The 20,113-nt window shown below is 44.8% G+C and overlaps 1 protein-coding gene across 1 annotated transcript in view; it reads right to left on the bottom strand.

Moving 5' to 3' along the window:
- PCMTD1 (protein-L-isoaspartate (D-aspartate) O-methyltransferase domain containing 1) overlaps nt 1–18,825 on the bottom strand; it is a 43,689-nt gene extending 24,864 nt beyond the window's left edge. The window contains exon 1 of the mRNA XM_075270554.1: nt 18,616–18,825. The gene's annotated coding sequence lies outside the window, so the exon portion shown is untranslated. The remainder of the gene's footprint in view (nt 1–18,615) is intronic.
- Nucleotides 18,826–20,113: the final 1,288 nt, after the last annotated feature.

Here is a 20,113-nt window from a genome sequence, read left to right as displayed (position 1 = left end):
AAAAAGACACATCTGGATTAAGCTTTTTAGCAGCGCTTTGTGCTATTTAAAAAAAAAAAGAAAAGTAAAAAACAGACATTTTCCCTTCTTTTTTGTTTATATTTTCCTGGATATAGATATATATGGAAAAATAAACACATAAGAATAAAGCCCTAAGTGTCACCGAAAAAAGAGGCAGAAATTAGTAGAATAACCCAAATGATAAAATGATTACAGCCCTCAAAACAGCACATACAAAATACCCAAAAACTTGTCTGGTCTTGGACCAGAAATGGGCCCGGTACTATGTCCAAGACCAGACATAGGCCCGATACTAAAGTGGTTAAAGGGGTCTAAAAGATGGTCTATCCGAATAGGTCCAACACCAGACACTCCCACGGATTAGGTTTTCACAGTAGCTGATAGAATGGAGAAGGAAGCAGACAGCTCCATTCTCTGTAGTGGGCAGATCAGGTACTGCAGATCAACTCCCAATTATTTCAATGGGCCCTAAGCTGCAGTGACTCACTTCTGCCACTATACAGAGAACAGCGCTGTCTGTTCCATATTTTGTTCACACTGTGTATCCGATGCTGAGAAAAGCTAATAGATGGGGGGAGGAGGGTGTCAGACCCCCACAGATATTATATTAATGACTAATTTATGATAGATGATCAATAATTTTAGTCCAAAAATACCTTTAACTTGAAAGCTGTGTTAAAGGAAGAGATTTGGAGCTGTAGATGGTAAAAACTTTTCGACTCCTATAAAACGTATCGAATGCAGAATATAGGGGCCAGAACCCTGCTCAAATCCCTTTCTCAAAAAATTTTAACATTTTACAGGTCAGTGATATGCACGAGTGCTTTATAGACAAAACCACAGAACAGGCACTAGTCTTTCCATTCTCTTATCTTTCTGAAGTATTCACTCCTGGTTTTGGCTGAGAAACACTGAGACAAACCACAAACATGTGAATAAGGCCTCAGGGAGATCAGTAGGCTGCAGTTAAATTGCATCCATAGGGCCGTCATGACACTTGGGTTCATTCTCTGACCACAGGTCAACGTGTTGCGGGCTCTATTAGGGATGTAACGTATCATGCCAGACATTCCCTTTCCCTGCTCAGGAGATATCTCAAATGACTTCCCAGGTTGGAACTTAATAGCCAAGGCGATGTGAGGTACATCTTTACCAATTGCTGTGTCTTGGGCTTTTTAGACAATCTAACCTGGTGATCCACAGTCCTAGGAGCTCGGACTTCTGACTGACTAAATATAACAACAGCTCAGCGATAACAATTATCATCGGAGGGAAATATTTCTGACACATAGAAAAAAATTCCTTCAGTCAGAAAAGAAAATTTTCGTCCACTGATTTTTGCGACAGTCAGTTTTTGTTTCAGCTGTCAAATGGGTAAAATATATATTTTCCACTCATATTCCAGACATAAAATCTTCACCTCGTGTGGTGCATCAGAAGCATAGGCATCTTCTTCAGGACTCAGTGTTCACATGGTGCACATTAATGCCATAGTGTCAGTGTGCCCAATGTGACCATCAAGGCCTAATCAGAGGCCCAGGAGAGGTGAGAATAACAGTTTATTTTTACTCACCTCTCCCGGCCTGTGACCAGTTACAGATCTGGCGGCTGATCGCTTGTGAATCTCCTGCAGTATTCACACAACCCCCAGTTTGGGAACCACTGGTATAGGGCAATGGAAAACAATAAACCTATTGTACATAATCACCAATTAAAGGGGTTATGCAGCTTTAAAAATATGGGCCAAATAGCAGACTGCATCAATACAAAACACTTCCAAGCATATATCCTGTTTAGACTCAGCACCGTTTATCTGATTTATTTTCAGGTGAATGACCTCACAGTGACGTTTCACTTGCAAGATCACTAGAGCTTGAGAGAGTGAGAACAGGAAGATGAATCATGGGAAATGTAGTTTATCCACAGATTCACTGCATGTATTACCATTCCTCAGGTCCGCTTGGTGACCCGAAAAATGGAAAGCTAATCTACTTAAAAAGCGGTTACCCGCAGAGACCCGCGAACATCATAGATGGGGGTTCACCAGGTTTCCGCCCGAAAAATCCAGAGAGAAAAGTCCTGCTTGCATTTTACAAGCAGGTTCGGGGACAGCATTCCTGAACAAGGAACGCCAGTGTGAATCCAGCCTTAGGGAGATGAAAAATGGATCCAAATTTTCCCTAAAAGGCAAACAGCTACACAAAAAGGACTGCCTGTAAATACACACCATTATTTGGAACAAATAAGAGCTCCTTCCCGTTACTGAAGAAACACCTTAAGCACTAAGTTTTTACATTAATTACAGGAAAGGACATTTCCCGCAGGAGACTGAAATGTATTCACAGGCTTAACAAATAGTTGAAGAAAAAAAACACTATTCAGAACTAAATCAGCTTAGACTTCCAATATAAGAGCCTGAACTAAACTAATTAAATAGCGAATACAATGGATTATAAGACGCGGACAGGGGGTCTCTAATACTTCATTTACACTGTCATTAAAAGGGCACATGTCAGGCTAGAGGACGTGAAATAGATAACCAATATACACTCACCGGCCACTTTATTAGGTACACCATGCTAGTAACGGGTTGGACCCCCTTTTGCCTTCAGAACTGCCTCAATTCTTCGTGGCATAGATTCAACAAGGTGCTGGAAGCATTCCTCAGAGATTTTGGTCCATATTGACATGATGGCATCACACAGTTGCCGCAGATTTGTCGGCTGCACATCCATGATGCGAATCTCCCGTTCCACCACATCCCAAAGATGCTCTATTGGATTGAGATCTGGTGACTGTGGAGGCCATTGGAGTACAGTGAACTCATTGTCATGTTCAAGAAACCAGTCTGAGATGATTCCAGCTTTATGACATGGCGCATTATCCTGCTGAAAGTAGCCATCAGATGTTGGGTACATTGTGGTCATAAAGGGATGGACATGGTCAGCAACAATACTCAGGTAGGCTTTGGCGTTGCAACGATGCTCAATTGGTACCAAGGGGCCCAAAGAGTGCCAAGAAAATATTCCCCACACCATGACACCACCACCACCAGCCTGAACCGTTGATACAAGGCAGGATGGATCCATGCTTTCATGTTGTTGACGCCAAATTCTGACCCTACCATCCGAATGTCGCAGCAGAAATTGAGACTCATCAGACCAGGCAACGTTTTTCCAATCTTCAATTGTCCAATTTCGATGAGCTTGTGCAAATTGTAGCCTCAGTTTCCTGTTCTTAGCTGAAAGGAGTGGCACCCGGTGTGGTCTTCTGCTGCTGTAGCCCATCTGCCTCAAAGTTCGACGTACTGTGCGTTCAGAGATGCTCTTCTGGCTACCTTGGTTGTAACGGGTGGCTATTTGAGTCACTGTTGCCTTTCTATCAGCTCGAACCAGTCTGGCCATTCTCCTCTGACCTCTGGCATCAACAACGCATTTCCGCCCACAGAACTGCCGCTCACTGGATGTTTTTTCTTTTTCGGACCATTCTCTGTAAACCCTAGAGATGGTTGTGCGTGAAAATCCCAGTAGATCAGCAGTTTCTGAAATACTCAGACCAGCCCTTCTGGCACCAGCAACCATGCCACGTTCAAAGGCACTCAAATCACCTTTCTTCCCCATACTGATGCTCGGTTTGAACTGCAGGAGATTGTCTTGACCATGTCTACATGCCTAAATGCACTGAGTTGCCGCCATGTGATTGGCTGATTAGAAATTAAGTGTTAACGAGCAGTTGGACAGGTGTACCTAATAAATTGGCCGGTGAGTGTATAAGCTCACATCGTACGCAACTACAAGGCTACATAATATGGAAACAGAAAATTATTTCCATCTCACCAAATGGCTTGTAAATAACTGGTCCTAAGTCACGACCCATAGCCAGGACTTACAGGAACAGCATAAATCAACCATAGAAGTGATAAAAGCTACAGAAACATTGTAGCCCAGGTGAGATCCAGAAACAGCATAGCTGAGGCTACATTCAGACCATGGAGGTACAAAACAGCAGTGAAAAGCAGCCCTTTTTCACGGTCGCCTTGGACTCAAGGGACACCCATTTTCATGGATACCCCATACATGTCACTGAATAAAGGAATCTGTGAAAACTGCCAAACACAGGACATGGCCTACATTTTGACAGGCCATCAGAATAACGGTCGTATGAAAAGCCCCCATTTACAAACATTTGATTCAATGCTTCTGTTAAAAAAAAGGTCACACAGGCATTACTCATTGAAGGGTCTGTTCACATGGTAGAAAATCTTAATTTTCCGCCGCCAGCATTTTCACACGGGCTAGACGCGACGGGTTGCCAATGCAATGCGTTAGCATTCCGTCACGGCATCCCGCTACTGATAAGGCCCGGATGAATGGGTCTAATCAGGTAGGAGCCTCGAGCTGCGTACCCCATGGGAAGATTGAGCAGGACGCTACTTTTTTCCACGTCCTGCGGCAATCTCTGCCTCCTATTGAAAACAAAGGGAGGCAGATTCACGAGGAATCTGCTCCGGATTCAGGGACGAAATCTGCGGCAAATTCCTGCATGTGAACTGACCCTAAAGGAGCAGCAGGGCGCATGCAACTGAAACTCCAAACTGCAGTTGAGGAGACGCAGTACTCCCATCAGTACACCCACCTTTGAATACCCTGAAATGGATGAGCATATAGATGATTAACTACATTGCACACGACTGCGTGTGGGCCGCCAACAGAGATTGTATGGCACAGCCAGTACACGGATGTCATGCGCGTGGGCCAACAGGAATTAATGAGTCAGTGTGCTATCCAGGAAAAACCTGCATAGCATATTGACTTAGCCTATGGCTGTATGCAAGGGGTGGGAGACATGGGACATAAATGTTGCAGATTTGTTGCAGCAAAAAAGAAAAAAAAATACTGCAGTGTTTCTAGTGGATAAGTTCAACAGAAACAAAAAGCCCCTAAATGCAAAGCAAGGGTTATATTACATTAATATATACCGTATATACTCGAGTATAAGCTGAATTTTTCAGCCCAGTTTTTGTGCTGAAAAAGCCCCTCTCGGCTTATACTCGAGTCAGCAAAAAAAAAAAAAAATTTTTTTTTTTTTTTTTTTTTTTTTTTTTTTTTTTTTTTAGGAGGGGGGGGGGGGGGTCTATGACCAGCCACAATAGTAATGTATAGAATCTCCCATAAAGTAGTTCAAAAGAAAAAAAAGATTTAAAAAAAAAAAAAAAAAAATTAAAAATCATTCCTTTCCCTAGAATACATATAAAAGTAGAAAATGACTGTGACACACATATACACATTAGGTATCCCTGTGTCTGACAGTGCCCGGTCTACTGAATATAGGGGATCTGCAGTGCTCCTGTTCCGTCGGGAAGGGGTTAATAGGAGCACTGCAGATACCCTATATTCAGCCAGGCTGAATTCCAAGTAGGGGAAGAAAAAACAGTCCTCAAGCTCAGGGAAGGGGCAGACAGACAACCAAAACACCCCCTCCCCTTCCCCAGCAACTACTGCACCCAAAAACTCCAACCATTTTAATTTTTTAAATTTTCCAGTTGCTTCTGCATTTCCATTTCCCATTACTCAAGTCAATAAGTTTTCCCAGTTTGTTGTGCTAAAATTAGGGGGGTCGGCTTATATTCGGGTCGGCTTATACTCGAGTATATACGGTACACACTGCAGGTTGCATATCCGCATCACAGGGCAGTTTCTACTCCAGATTTTCAGCAATGTGTAGACTGAAAAACCCCGCATGAGTTTTTTCTGTGTGAAAACCATAGCATTTATTGCAAATGAAATAGTTTTATATACCGTACTGCCGTATGTAAAGTAGCAAATAATAATTTGCATCTCTTCTAAACAAATATTTTCTACAATAAAACTAGAACCTTGCTGGTTAATTGCAGATGGACTTGTCATGGATCCTCTAATGCAGGGGTCCTCAAACTGCGGCCCGAGGGCCACATGCGGCCCGCCAAGCACTTCTGTCTGGCCCCGCCGACAAGCGTGCATTTATAATGAAGCTCCTGGGGAGCTCGGGCCAGGCCATGGAGCGCACTTCACTTTACCTATTGGAGGGCACCGCTCCCGATGTTTGTGCGACCTGCTCTACCTCCGGCCCACTGTTTAAAAAGTTTGAGGACCCCTGCTCTAATGGATCAGTATTCAGAATCATCCTGCAGGCTTATATGATATTCTAGATAGCTACTAGCAAACACCACCATATTTGCATTTTCCGGTTCAGGATCTAAGCCATGTGACAATGTTTCCTCTTGAGCAGAAAACTCAATCAGATAGGAGTGAGCTTAGGGTGGGAAAGTTTATGTACGCAGCTGGAATTAAACAGTGGTGGAGGCCCAGACCACAACTTGGCAGCCATGCTGTGACTCCAGCACACATAGTATTGGCTCTGCCTACATTAGCTGAACCATGCATGCTGATTGGCTCTGATCAGACAACTATTGCTGTTCAGTATGGGGCAGCACTGGCTGGCACGTCTGTTCATGAAGTTGTTTGATTGTATTTATTTTTTTTCAGTTAAAAAATTAATGACAAAGCAAACTTTTTTCCTTGCTAAAAAGTGGGTCTTATTGTCCGAAACATAAGGTATACAGTATTATGATTTTTTATGTTATCGCTTATTTGCAGATATTGAATCAAGTGGGAAAACTGTTGCTGCAGCAAAAGGGCTAAACCCCACTCACATACAGTTGGTACTGAACTTTAATTGCAAATATCAGATCTGGTTTGGTTGCAGATAAGCGGCTCATCAACTGTGTGGGGACTTTACTTTAAAGGGGTTGTCCCATCACAAGGATCCTATCTATACTGCTTGTTAATGTGAATGTAAGACTTTTCCTAAATACATTGTTTCAGCAAAACTGCTTTGTTTGTCCACTATATCACTTTATTCATTTTTTTTTTGGATACATCCCTTGACTTATCTGGTCATAAGTCAAGTGATGTATCTGCTGCTCTGAGGGGGGAGGGAGGAGGGGCTAATTGCACGGGAGCGAGCCTGGAGGGGGGTAGTTTACACTTTGGGGGGAGGGAAGGGGCCACCAATACAGACCCGGCATCCGCTGTAATAGAGAGGCGGATGCCGGGGAGCGTCTGACGCCGACACAGGTGAAGCCAGCAGCGGCAGGAGCGATGCTGCTATTCCGGAGGGGAGGGGGGTGGGGGGTGGAGGAGCGGAATAGCAGCATCGCTCCTGCCGCTGCTGGCTTCACCTGTGCCGGCGTCTACACTCCCCAGCATCCGCCTCTCTATTACAGCGGATGCCGGGTCTGTATTACATTGTGAAGGCTGTACGTCCGATGCCTAGTACATCGGCAGCGCACACGCAGGGCCAGCGGCATCGAAGCGACGACTTCTCGCCGCTAGCTTTGCATATGTAACCCCGCCCACCAATGACGCAACAAAGCCGGAAGACAGAAGAATTTACTGCAGCGAAGACTGGCGAGTATGCGACGTGGGACAACCCCTTTAAGGCTGCGGCCCCTGGAACGAGATCACACACCAAATTGACAGCACCGCTGGGAAAATGGCACCTTGGTCGTGTTTGACCAAGGCATTATCAGGACTAATACCCATGATCATTGTGGGCATTGCTGCAGCATCTCCACTGTATAATACAGCAGAAATTAAGCGGCTATGGCGGCCACTCAGCTGCCATATTAAATGGCCTTACATCTGCTGTACTATTACAGGAGTTAACTGCACTTTAATAAAGATATACTTACTAACGGCCCCTACCACAGCAGCTAAGTGATTTGGAAAAGAGTTTGGAAGTAGGCTCCCTTTAAGTGCAGAACCAAAAAGTTGCAACAGCCCTCTGAAAGCACCATCATTACTGTCAATACCTTCTGTATATAAAAATGGGGTTCTTGGTCTACATTTTTGAGCAAACTATATAAGTCCACCATTTAGATGGGTCCCTACACTAATAAAACTTACCGGTCTTTGGCCTAGGCCTCAGCCATGTTATGCTTAGTATCCACTACAGACAGAAGCCCTTTAACGCATTTCCATCATGTGGTGCATGTGTCAAGAGTTAATGCGAAGCAACCTACATGTACAGCGGTCGCACAGCACCATCTCGGGAGTTCACTAACAGCTGACCACATGCCGCAACCTCCAGACTCACAGCTAGCTCCATTCCTGGCTGCTTAACCCATTACAGTCAGAAATCAATAGCAACCGTTGTCATTGCAGCCTGCGATCACACAATGCTGATCCAACAATGGCCTCCCCGGCTACCTTGTTTGAAACAATTAAAAAAAAAAAAAAGCAAACAAAACACAAATTTTACAATAAAAATTGCTTTATTTAAAACAAACAAAAAATTATAAAACTACTATCCTGTACCGCGAATAAAAAGTGATTAGAAAGTCCGGTACCTCAATGGAAGACTGAGTTACTGTATTCAAAGTGATTCAATTGTATAAAAAGTAGCAAAACTAAAATTAGAGTTAGATATTGAATGTACCCCAAAATGACATAATAAAAATTACAAACAAAACTCTGCACGTCTCACCCTTTAGTGCTACACTATGACATCACACTGACTAATTAATTAACCCCTTCCCACCGCGGACATTTTTCGATTTTCGTTTTTGACTCCCCTCCTTCCAAACCCCATAACCATTTTATTTCTCCGCTCTCAGAGCCATATGAGGTCTTAATCTCTGTGGGACAAACTTTTCTTCATGACGCCGCCATTAATTATTCTGTACAATGTACTGGGAAGCTGGAAAAAAATTCAGAATGGGGTGGATTTGAAGAAAAAGTGCATTTGTGCGACTTTCTTACGGGCTTCGTTTCTACAGCGTTCACTGTGCAGCCAAAATGACATGTCATCTGTAGTCTATGTTTCAGTACGATTCCGAGGATAACAAATTCATATGGTTTTACATTTTAACCCCTTAACAAAAATCCAAAACTGTTAATTTTATATATAAGTCGGCATATTCTGACAGCCGTAACTTTTTTATACGTCCGTGTACGGGGATGCATAAGGCGTCTTTTTTTGCGGGGCCAGGTGTACTTTTTAGTTAGAACATTTTGGGGAATGGCTATTGCTTTGATCACTTTTTATTCAAATTTTTATGAGAGGCAAAACAGTTAAAAAACCGTGGTTTAGCACTTCTGACTTTTTTTTTTACGCTTCAGCGTTTATGGTGTGGGAAAAATATTTTTTATAGATTTGTAGAGCAGGCGTTTTTGGACACAGGGATACTTAATGTGTAGGTGTTTCACAGTACTTAAGTACTTTTATATTTGCTCTAGGTAAAAGGGGGTGATTTGAACTTTTAATATTTTACTTTTTTTTTTTTACTTTTATTTTTTGCATTTGTTAGACCCCTCAGGGAGCCTTCACACGGAGAATACGCTCTGCTCATTGTGAACATAAAACTCGTTCAGAATAAGCGCGTAAAAACCAGCTCCCATTGACTTGGGAGCCGGCATACGCACGTATCACATTGAAAGCAATAGGGAAAAAAGCCTCCGATTGATTTAAATGGGGAGCGCTCATATGCCGGCTCCCAATCAAGTCAATGGGAGCTGCTTTTTTACGCGCTCATTCTGAATGAGTTTTACGTTCAGAATGAGTGGACCGTATAGTCACTGTGAAGGCTCCCTTAGGGGTCTTGAACCCCAGGGAGTCTAAACACTAATGCAATGCATTACAATGCTAATGCATTGCAAAATACCGGGGCTTCTATTGCAGGCTACATAGAGTAGCCAGGAATAGAACAAATAGAATGACAGTTCGGAGAGCCTTTACAAAGCTCCTGGCTGTCATGGCAACGTGACGCCAGCCCCAAGAGCTTACTCTGGGTGCCTGCGATCACAGGGAAAATGGTGGCGCTATAAAACAGTCGACACCCAGCGGCTATGGTGGCCACCCGGATCCCGAGTGGCTGCCATAGTTAAACACCCGACATCCGCTGTAATAGTACGGCAGGAAGGGGTTAATGTGGAATGGTATAACATAGCGCATTGTACAGGTTAGAGTGATGACACAGCTTCTGTCTGACACTACAAATACATCTATACCAGAAAGTCTATTCGTCTGGTTCATCAGGGACCAGAAAAATGAAAAAAAAAGTCCTGTACGCACCACTAATTCATCCATCGCTTTCAGTCTTAAAATAACAGACACCCGTCCAACCCCTTTATAGCCCATGAGGTCTCTACATGTAACCACTATTTCAGTGGTCCACCTGTGCACCACTCTGGTCCTCGGATGGAACTTCATAATCGAACCCCTCAAATAATGACATATTTCCAGATAGTGTAGCATTATGTAGCTGATATATCATATCCTTATGCCAGTCTTGCACCTAATTTATGTCAGAAAATAGCCACTACCTCTAGGGTCCATGCACATACAGAAATCTTGTTCTCATATATTTCTGGTATTATTTACAGCAGTAAACTGATAAATGTAACTGGATGGATGGTTGGCTAAATCTGCCCCTATGTGTACTGCAAATTGGTGCCATCCAAAAATACAACTAGTCACCCTAGACTCCGCAAACTATAGTGGAGGCCCTAGGAACTGCAGCTCTACTACCATTCACTTGAATAGGTGCAGAGCTGATTCCGGCCATATACCTTGTATACAGAGAGTTACATCAGCTGATCTGTGTGGGGATTGGGTGCTGATCCCACCAAGGATCAGATACTGAAGACCTATCCTATGAATAGGTCGTCAGTATCCAAATTACTTGGGGTCTTGGACAAGCCTTTTAAGATTTTTTTGGTTGAGAATTTGTGGTCAGAATGTGGCCCTTCCATGAACCATCGACCATACACGTATGCAGGCCAGTTTCCCCTTCATGTGACATATGTACAGAGAATCACAAGGACATTTCCATGGGAATGGATGTGACAAAAAGAAACAAATAAGACTGGAAATTCCCAATAGGGATTTTTCAAGCAGTTTTATTTTCAGGAAGTCTACCACCTCGCCCCCAGGACATCCCCCACCACATTACAGAGCACATCATAGTGAAACCTTTAGCATGTACCGTATTTTTCGGACTATAAGACGCACCTAGATTTTAGAGGAGGAAAATAGGGAAAAAAAATTTTGAAGCAAAAAATGGTAAAATATTTAATATATGGGAGTTGTAGTTTTGCAACAGCTGCAAGGCCACATTGACAGGTGACCCTGCAGCTGTACGGGGATGCATAGAGTGGTTTTTTTTTGCGGGGCCAGAAGTACTTTTTAGTTATACCATTTTGGGGAATATCTATTGCTTAGATCAACTTTTATTGAAAAAAAAATCCGGTGGTTTATTATATATGATTTTCTACTTTTATATATATATTCTAGGGACAGGAGGTGATTTAGAACTTTTATTTATTTCATATTTTTAAAGCTTTTTTTTTTTTTTTTTTACTATTTTATTCCCCCCCGGGGCTTGAACCTGCGGTCACTTGATCGCAAGTCCCATAGACGGCAATACAACTGTATTGCCGTCTATGGGACATTCTGTCTATTAGTATTACGGCTGGTCCTAGGCCCAGCCGCGATACTAATATAGCAGTGACAGGCCTGGGAGCCTCATTAGGCTCCCGGCTGTCACCCTAACAGGTCGGCTCCTGCGATATCGCCGCACAGGAGCCGGCCTGCAACTTTACAGGTACGGGGCCGGTGGGGACCAGCCCCGGGGGAGAAGGGGCCGCTGATACTGACCCGGCATCCGCTGTACTAGAGAGGCGGATGCCGGGGAGGGATAGACGCCGGGGCCTGAGACATCGCTGCCCTGCCCTGCATGAAGCCAGCGGCGGGTGGACGGAGGAGCGGAATAGCATCACTCCTCCCGCTGCTGGCTTCATGCAGGGCAGGGCAGCGATGTCTCAGGCCCCGGCACCTGTAATGGCGTCTATCACTTGCCGGCTTCCGGCCCTCTATTACAGCGGATACCAGGCGCCACATTCGGCCTATAAGACGCACCCTTCTTTTCCCCATAAATTTGGGGGAAAAAAGTGCGTCTTATCGTCCGAAAAATACGGTATTTCACTTTCGCAGATTTGAAAAAAAAAAAAAAAAAAAAAAAAGATACTTTGAAGTCTTATACAAATTAAGCAGTTGTTGAACAGGGGTGGGGGCCCTCAGCCTCTGGAGAAGATGAACATTCTTGAGGGGGGTGGGAGACTCCTTCTAAAGAGCAGGTCACCAGAAGACAATGCTGGATCTGCGCTGAGCTAAGGGATTTTTGGCACCATTATGATTACAGCACTGAAGTGCACACACATAATGTCTATCCCAGCATCCACAGCAATCCATTGCGGCTCAGATACAGAGCTCGTTCCTTGCTTGGCTAAGGTAGTTAGAATTCCTATCAGTCAGAGGAACAGAGCACTGTATGAGTAAATAACCTCCACAGGAAAGTCGATATAAGGACACCAGCCCCTCAACCTAAGGAGGTACATTACCCAGCAGAATCATCCAAACATAACACCGGCCCCAGAGAAGATCCTCAGCGACAAAGTCACCATGCCAGATGATTGTGTGAAAGCATCAACACTGGGTGTCAGTGTGAAGAGACCACTGGGGGTGCACTCCCTGCATCCTGGCAATGTCTAATTAGCCCTTTGTCCCTTTCTATGTGTTCCCTGCGCATAAACTCCCTTTCATTTAAAAGAAAAAAAAGAAAAATATGCAACAAAAAACCCGCACCTTTTCTTCATCGTGTGGTCTCAGTCAAAGTGATGCAGGCTCTATTCTCAGGTTTGGTGTAGGTCCCAAAAATTGCAGACGGGTGTATAGGCCCATTAAAACGTAAATGTTCACACTTGCTGACTTGCAATTGCGGATAAAATTACGGTCGTGTGCATGTGAACTAATGGAAACAGTTACAGCTAAACATATCATGAAATAATGCCTGGAAGTCTCTGATGCCACAGTGACACACTATGTCACTAACAGAGTCCTCTCCTACCTATAACTAGTGTATGAGTATATGCCATCACTGCAGCGAGGACATACGCCACCACCAAAGCTTTATGGCAAATCCATTTAATGGATGCAAAGCGATATCCTTCCATTTACATAGAGATTAGTGTTAATTTAAAAAGAAAAAAAAGGGGGGGGGGGGATCAGTTTCAGGCTGTAACCTTTGTGAGACCACCATGGAAAAAAAATACAGCGGTTTACATTACCTGCAAAGTGATTGAGATTGTGGCTAATCCCATCCACATATTGCAGAAAAAAATCTTCAGTGGAGACATTGGCTTTAACCATGTAGGTTTAATAAAGGAAGAAAATCCACTGAGAAAAACTCAGCAAAAATGCAATGAAAAACACTGTGGAAAAAAAGTGATGTGTTTCCGCTGCAGTTTTTCAGCTGTATTTTGCTACGTGTGGCCACAGCCTGTTTTTTGGACAGACACAAAAATATTGTATATTACGATTTTGTGTCCATCCAAAAAATACAGACAGAAAAGGATCCGTTTTTTGCACCTGTTAAACAGCTGTACTAAATGGATGTATAAAATGTGATATGAATGGAGCCTATTACACAGGATAGCTGAGAGCAGGTTTTGGCCGCAGTGGTCGCTTGTGTCATTGCTGAAGTGTCAGAACCAGAGATGGAGCCTTCAAATCTGTGACTTCAGGGTAAAGAAAAGGTGAGAAAAGCCCAGAAAATCTATTTAACAGGTTATGTCAGCATTGTATGTGTAAGGCTCCGTTCCCACGGAGTAACGCGCCGTGCATTCAGACATGTATACACATGTCAGGGTGTGAACGCTCAAAACAGATCCCATTCACTTCAATGTGTGCCGCCTCACGCGCGCTACACATTGAAATCAATGGGTTAAAAGCCTCCCATTGATTTCAATGTGTAGCGCCCGTAAGCCGGCACACATTGAAGTGAATGGCATCTGTTTTGAGCGCTCACACTCTGACATGTGTATACTTTTCTGAATGCGCGGCGCGTTACTCCGTGGGAACGGAGCCTAAAAGCTTCCGTTAACAATTTCCTGTTGCAGCCATTTTTTGATTTTCGTTTTTCACTCCCTGCCTTCTAAAAGTCATAACTTTTTTTTATTTTTCCATTATCATAGCAGTATAGAGACTTATTTTGAGTGGAAAAACTGTACTTTGTAATGGTACCAAATAATACTCAAGAAAGTACTGGAAAAAATAAACAATTGGAAAAAAAACTGCATTTGCGCCATTTGCTTACTAGTTTCATTTTTACAGCGTTCACTATGCAGCCAAAATGAAATGTTCCTCGTATTCTTTAAATCAACACGACCACAATGATACCAAATTTATATAGTTGTCACGTTTTAATACCTTTACAAAAGTAAAAAAAAAAAAAAAATTTAAAATTTTTTTTAGCTGCCATATTGTGACATCTTTAACTTTTTAATGTTTACGTGTACAGAGCTGTGTTAGGCTAGGTTCACACTCGCACCTTCTCTCTGCCTGGGATTCCATTTCCCATTCTGCTTTAAAGAGGACCTTTCATTGATTTGGGCACAGGCAGTTCTATATACTGCTGGAAAGTCGGCTTTCCTGATGTGCCCCGGGTAAAGCGCTATCAGTCCCGGTACAGTAGTTCTTTACAGTCAGAAGGGCATTCCTGACAGTCTGTCAGGAACGTCCTTCTCCACAGCAGTGCCTATCGCGCTGTACAGTGTGAGTGGGGAGGTACGCCCCCTCCCTCTGCTCACAGTGCTAGTCCATAGACTAATATTATCAGGAGGGGAGGGGGCGTTCCTCCCCGCTCACACTGTACAGCACGATAGGCGCTACTTTGAAGAAGGACATTCCTGACTGACTGTCAGGAATGCCCTTCTGACTGTAAAGAACTACTGTACCGGCACTGATAGCTCTTTACCCAGGAACAGATCGGGAAAGCCGAATTCAGCGCACTGTCGGCTTTCCAGCAGTATATAGAACTGCCTGTGCCCAAATCAATGAAAGGTCCTCTTTAAAGATGCAGAAAGAAAAGTTCTGCAAGCAGTGCTTTTTTCTTGCCACATATTTCGCCCATTTCGGGTGGAAACCTGGCAGACCCCAAAGCCTATGGTGTCCGCGTGTAACCGCTTTTTTAAGTGGACTAGTTTTCCTTACAGGGAAGCCTCTTAGGGTATGTTCACACAGAGTATTTTGCAGGTGGATTTTGACACGGAATCCACCTCAAAATCCGCCTACAAAAAAGTCTCCCATTCATTTCAATGAGAGTCAATCGCTCTTTTTTCCTGCTAGCGATTTTTGCAGCTAGCAGGAAAGAGAAGCAACAAGCCGCATCTTCATGTGGTTTCTGCAGCTGAGTCAGCCACTGTGTCTGTGGCTAAAGACTCACTCCTGATTAGGCCCATTCATTCATTTGGGCCTAATCAGGAGCGGGATACTGCATCGGCATCCAATTGCGGCTAGCCGCTCGGAAAAGTCACACGGCAAAAAAGGTGTATGCCGTGTGAACTTACCCTAAGGGCTAGTTCACACAGGGCAACATGGTCAGGATTTTGACACGGAATCCACATGAAAATCCTGCCGCCTCCCATTGAAATCAATAGGAGCCGGTCATTTCCTTTCTCCGCAAGCGGTTTGTTCCCATGCGCATAAAAAAAGAACCAAGCTGCCCTTTCTTCAGGCACATTCCACGGCTGATTCAGCCGTGGCGTCCGCCTCGCGACACCACCGTCCGGACTAGGCCCATTCATTTGGGCCTAATCTGAAGCTTAAAACCGCAACGGGATGTCAGTGCACTACACCGGCATTCCTTCGCAGCAGCCGCAACGGCATGTGTTCACGCGGAGTCCTGTGTGAACTAGCCCTAATACTGCTACGGTGTCCTGTGTAGAAGATAAACATTTTTATAGTTCGGCAGTTTGAGGACGCTTACTTTGTTTGGGTTTGTTTTTGTATTTATTTTATTTGGAATCCAATGGGTGATTTGAATTTGTTTCTTTTTTTTTTTTTTAATGAGTTTTTTGATATTTTTAAAAACTTTATTTTTCACTTTTTCTTTAACCCCCAACCCACCCCCGGGAGTTTGAATGTGTGATCATTACACTGTAATACAGTGGGGACAGGCTCGGGAGCCTTTATAAGGTTTATAGTTGTCATAGAGACAGGGCAGCTCCCAGGATCTCGTCGTGCCGGACCCGTCCTGCGACTATAACCTAAGGAAAGAGGTAGGGTGCCACGGAAGGAGCGGTGGGTTCATCTGCCATGATAGCATGGCCGATATTGGGAAGGGGTTCCAGTTCTTACACTATCTCTCAAAAATGAATTAAAATAATGATTTTATCCTGTTGGTTTCAGAGGTTCAGCAGAGAGTTTCTGCACAGGTCCCCCATTTCAGCCACTCAATGCAACACTTGAACAAAGCATCAGAACTGCGCCACTGACAGGCTGACAAGGCAAACAAAGTCCAGGGCCTTGAATAAGACTCTGCTGAATAACCATCTGAATGGACAAAGGAGTATATAGTATGTGTTATTTCAGAACTGGGACATCCCTTTAACTGACACCTTTAATAATGAAGTTTGCTTCCAAGCATAATTCACGACTGCCTTTTACTAATATAATAAATATCTGCTAGCAAAGCAGTATGAACAGAGCCTGAACAGGCTGACCCCACCACACCACAGTTCTCAAGATCAGCACCTTAGAACCAAATGATTTATTTATAGACCTGGAGATTAATAGTGCAGCTCGTCTGGAAGACACTCACTGATCTCATATGTAACACCGGTGAGGGCCCTGTCACTGTAATAGAGACAATATAGAGCACTCCAGTGTTTGTCTATGGAGCCAAAAACTGCAGTCCAGTAGTCAGCTGACCGCACAGACCCCTGCCCTCAGATCAGAGGTCAAGGAAATCACAATAACTGAATAGTAAATCGCTGTAGTGAAGCTGACAATGTCTTCCTGTAGATCGAGGCCGATTTACATAACTCTGTCACTTCCTGGTGAGTTCTAGAGTTTCATCTATATGACCTAAAAGGGTTTCCCAACTTCAAGCTGATTATTCCCCCCACAGGATAGGTTACTACCAAGGCTGCACACAGATCGGCTGTTCTTGCAGCTGATAATGGACCGGAGGTGCCCATAGCAGCGCTTTTATTTAGGTAATAGACGCAGCATTGTAATTTCCCAATCCCAACGCTATGCAATGGATGGGGCTGCTGGTCCCCCCCCCCATCCTAGTCCAATGAGGTCACCACTAGTGATCACATAACTATGCCGGATGCCACAATAGTTATACTATTTAAGCTTTGTTCACATCTGCGTCGGAGTCTGTGAATGAGACTGTTGCAGATTCCACTGAAAATCAGAGAAAAGTCCTGAGCAAAAAACTTCTCTCGGCCGGTTTTATACTGAAACCAGGCAGAAATCTGGCAGACCCCATTATAGTTTATGGGGTCTGCGGGTAACCACTTCTTTAGCGAGCGGGCTCTTCATCGTTTGGGCCCCATATTGGATACGAACGCATGGAGAGCACAGAGCAAGTGTGAACCTAGCCTCGTCCTGCCACTGGGTACTGAACGTTCTACTGACGCTCATCTGGAAGGACAGGTCATCGATAAGAGACAGTGGGGGAGGGGGGTGGAAGAACACCCATTACTCTCACTGATTTAGCTCTTTGAAATGGTCTCTTCACCGTTTACATTGTACGCCACCTCTATCTTAGTGGCCACGTGATGTAATTACAGCCTTATTCTGCACACTATTGTAATTACATTACCCGGCTGATATAACGCAGACACCATGTGATGTAAACAGTGAACAGATCACAGCACTCGGCCCCCTCAAACTGCTGATCTCACCTGCTTCCCCCCCCCCCCCTCTCTTATTGATGAGCAATTATTAAATAAACCGTGCTAACTCTTTAAGGCTTTGTTCACATTTTGCTATGACTTCTATTTATACGATTTAGCAGCTTTTCCACTGCAGACTTTTTGCTGCAATGTGTAGCTGGGATTAGCCAGAATCCCATCCACTTTGCAGGTAGTGTAAAACGCAGGAAACCTCAGCAGCTGTGAACAGATCCCAAGACTTGCATAATAAAAGCTGTAACACACGCGGCAGTGAGCAGCCAATCAGATCGCAGGTCACATTCTTTGACGGCTCTTCAGTAGTGAGAGCAGCCGCCTGATTGGTTGCGCTTGACAACAACAAGACTTCTCCCGGGCTATTGTCCTCTAATCGCCCATACTGCAGCTGTACAGTACACACACTGAGGTACCGCTGCGACACGTCACATTAGCTATGTCCCGTATCACACATGACGTCAGAGCGGCCAACCTGACTGCGGACACCATAAACCCCTATTACGTCACCGCCAGGATGGGGGAGGAAGGTCCGCATCATCCCCCCGAGGACAGAACCAGGCCACTGTGGAACAATAGCAGGAAAGTTTTGACGTGCGCCGCCATCTGGAGCCCGCGACTTCCCCGGACCCGCCGGCCGATCTTACTGCAAGCTATGTGCGCTAACTACACACACGAGCAATCGTATGCGGGCGAGAAGCCGCTAACTGCGCCACAAGCTGGGGAGGGGGAGGAGTAAGCACCTCTTTATCTGACTAACTCCGGGCTGAGAGTAGCTGCCATCCCAACAACTCACCATGAGAGGCCGGGCCGGTGCGCTCATACACTACAGCGGGCAGCCTCCGTCTGCGGCCTGGTAGTGGTCGGCTAGTGAATGGCGGGTGCGGAGCCCGGGGCAGTGGGCATAGGACTGCGGCGTACACACACACAGGCCTGGGTGCCCGGACTCGTTATTTGTTTTGATGTGCGCAGTGCACTCTGGGAAGCCGCGGGGGGTGAACAGCTGAGAGGATGTAAACAGTGTAGCAACGTGACCGGCTACAGCGCTGACCAATCAGAGCGCGAGTCTGGCAGGCCGAGGGCTGTGACGTCACAGACATGGGCGGGATCTGTTTATATAATTAGTTACCTGATGGGGCTTTATTTAGTGGGGTAGTGTGTGTGTGAGGTGTGTGGGCCGCTGGGGGGCGCGGGTGGCAGCCCGAGTGCTGGCTGGGGGCCCTCAGTTCTCTGTCATTCCGCCTGTGTCTGTGTGACATGTCTGTCCTTTGTGTCTCCCAACTTCCGGCGCCATGTGACTTGTCTGAGGTGTGAAGTTTGTAGTAGTGCCTGAGTGTCTGACTTTACCTCACATGGAAGCCATTTCTATTCCTTTATTGTGCACATTTACCCTCAACTATTTATGTTTGGGAGTTTTTTGATGAGTGTCTTGGAGGTTTTTTTTGTTTTTTTTTAATCCTACATAAACCCTAAAGTGTTACACAGGATATCCTGGTAAGGGCATATTCACACAGCAGTGCTGCTAGAAAGTTTTGTCCTTTCTGCCAAAACAGCCCCATTTAAGTGAATGAGGCCCCATGGGACGGGAAAAACCACGTCGGAAACGCATTGCGGTTCTTTCCACAGCACTTTAATCAGAAAATTCTCTGAGTTTTCCACGCAGACTTTCTGTTACAATTACATCTACAGGGAACCGCCAGCATTTCCATATACATATTTAATTGACATGCTGCGATTTCTAAAACCGCATCGATTTTAGAAATCACAGCGTGTCTGCACTGCGGTTTTAACCACAAAGTGGGCCTTGGATTTGCCAGAATCCCATCCACTTTACAATTACTGTAAAACGCTGCGATTTTGCCCGCTGCGTTTCCGACCCGTGGGGCCCCAGCCTAAAAGTAATTTTCCACTAAAAAATTTGCCACCTGGTTCTCTTTACCCCCTGCTGCTTTTATAACTGTACTGCAGCAAGACTGGAAGTGTCCTTTCCACACTTTTTGGGGAAAAAAATGCAAGCTGCTTAACTGCTCCATTGCTGCAAACCTCATCAAACTTTAGGAGGGTTATAGTAAGGAAACCCTGGGTTGGAGTGATCTGGTAGGGTCCCTTATAAGCCCATCTAGTACCTCCTTTGGTAGTGGACCCTCCTCTATCTAATCACTATGAACCACCTCTTTTACCTGGGGAACTCTGGGCCTAAACTGGACCACAGGCTGCGTACCCCCATGACAGTCTGTTTTCCAGCCTTCCGTCCCGCTGTTCTGCACTAGAGTGAAGTAAGGAGGAAACTTAAA

Source organism: Leptodactylus fuscus, chromosome 4 (assembly GCF_031893055.1).
Source record: "Leptodactylus fuscus isolate aLepFus1 chromosome 4, aLepFus1.hap2, whole genome shotgun sequence".
Lineage (NCBI taxonomy): Eukaryota > Metazoa > Chordata > Amphibia > Anura > Leptodactylidae > Leptodactylus > Leptodactylus fuscus.
The sequence above is the reverse complement of the archived record's forward strand: the minus strand, read 5'-3'. Positions and strand labels throughout refer to the sequence as shown.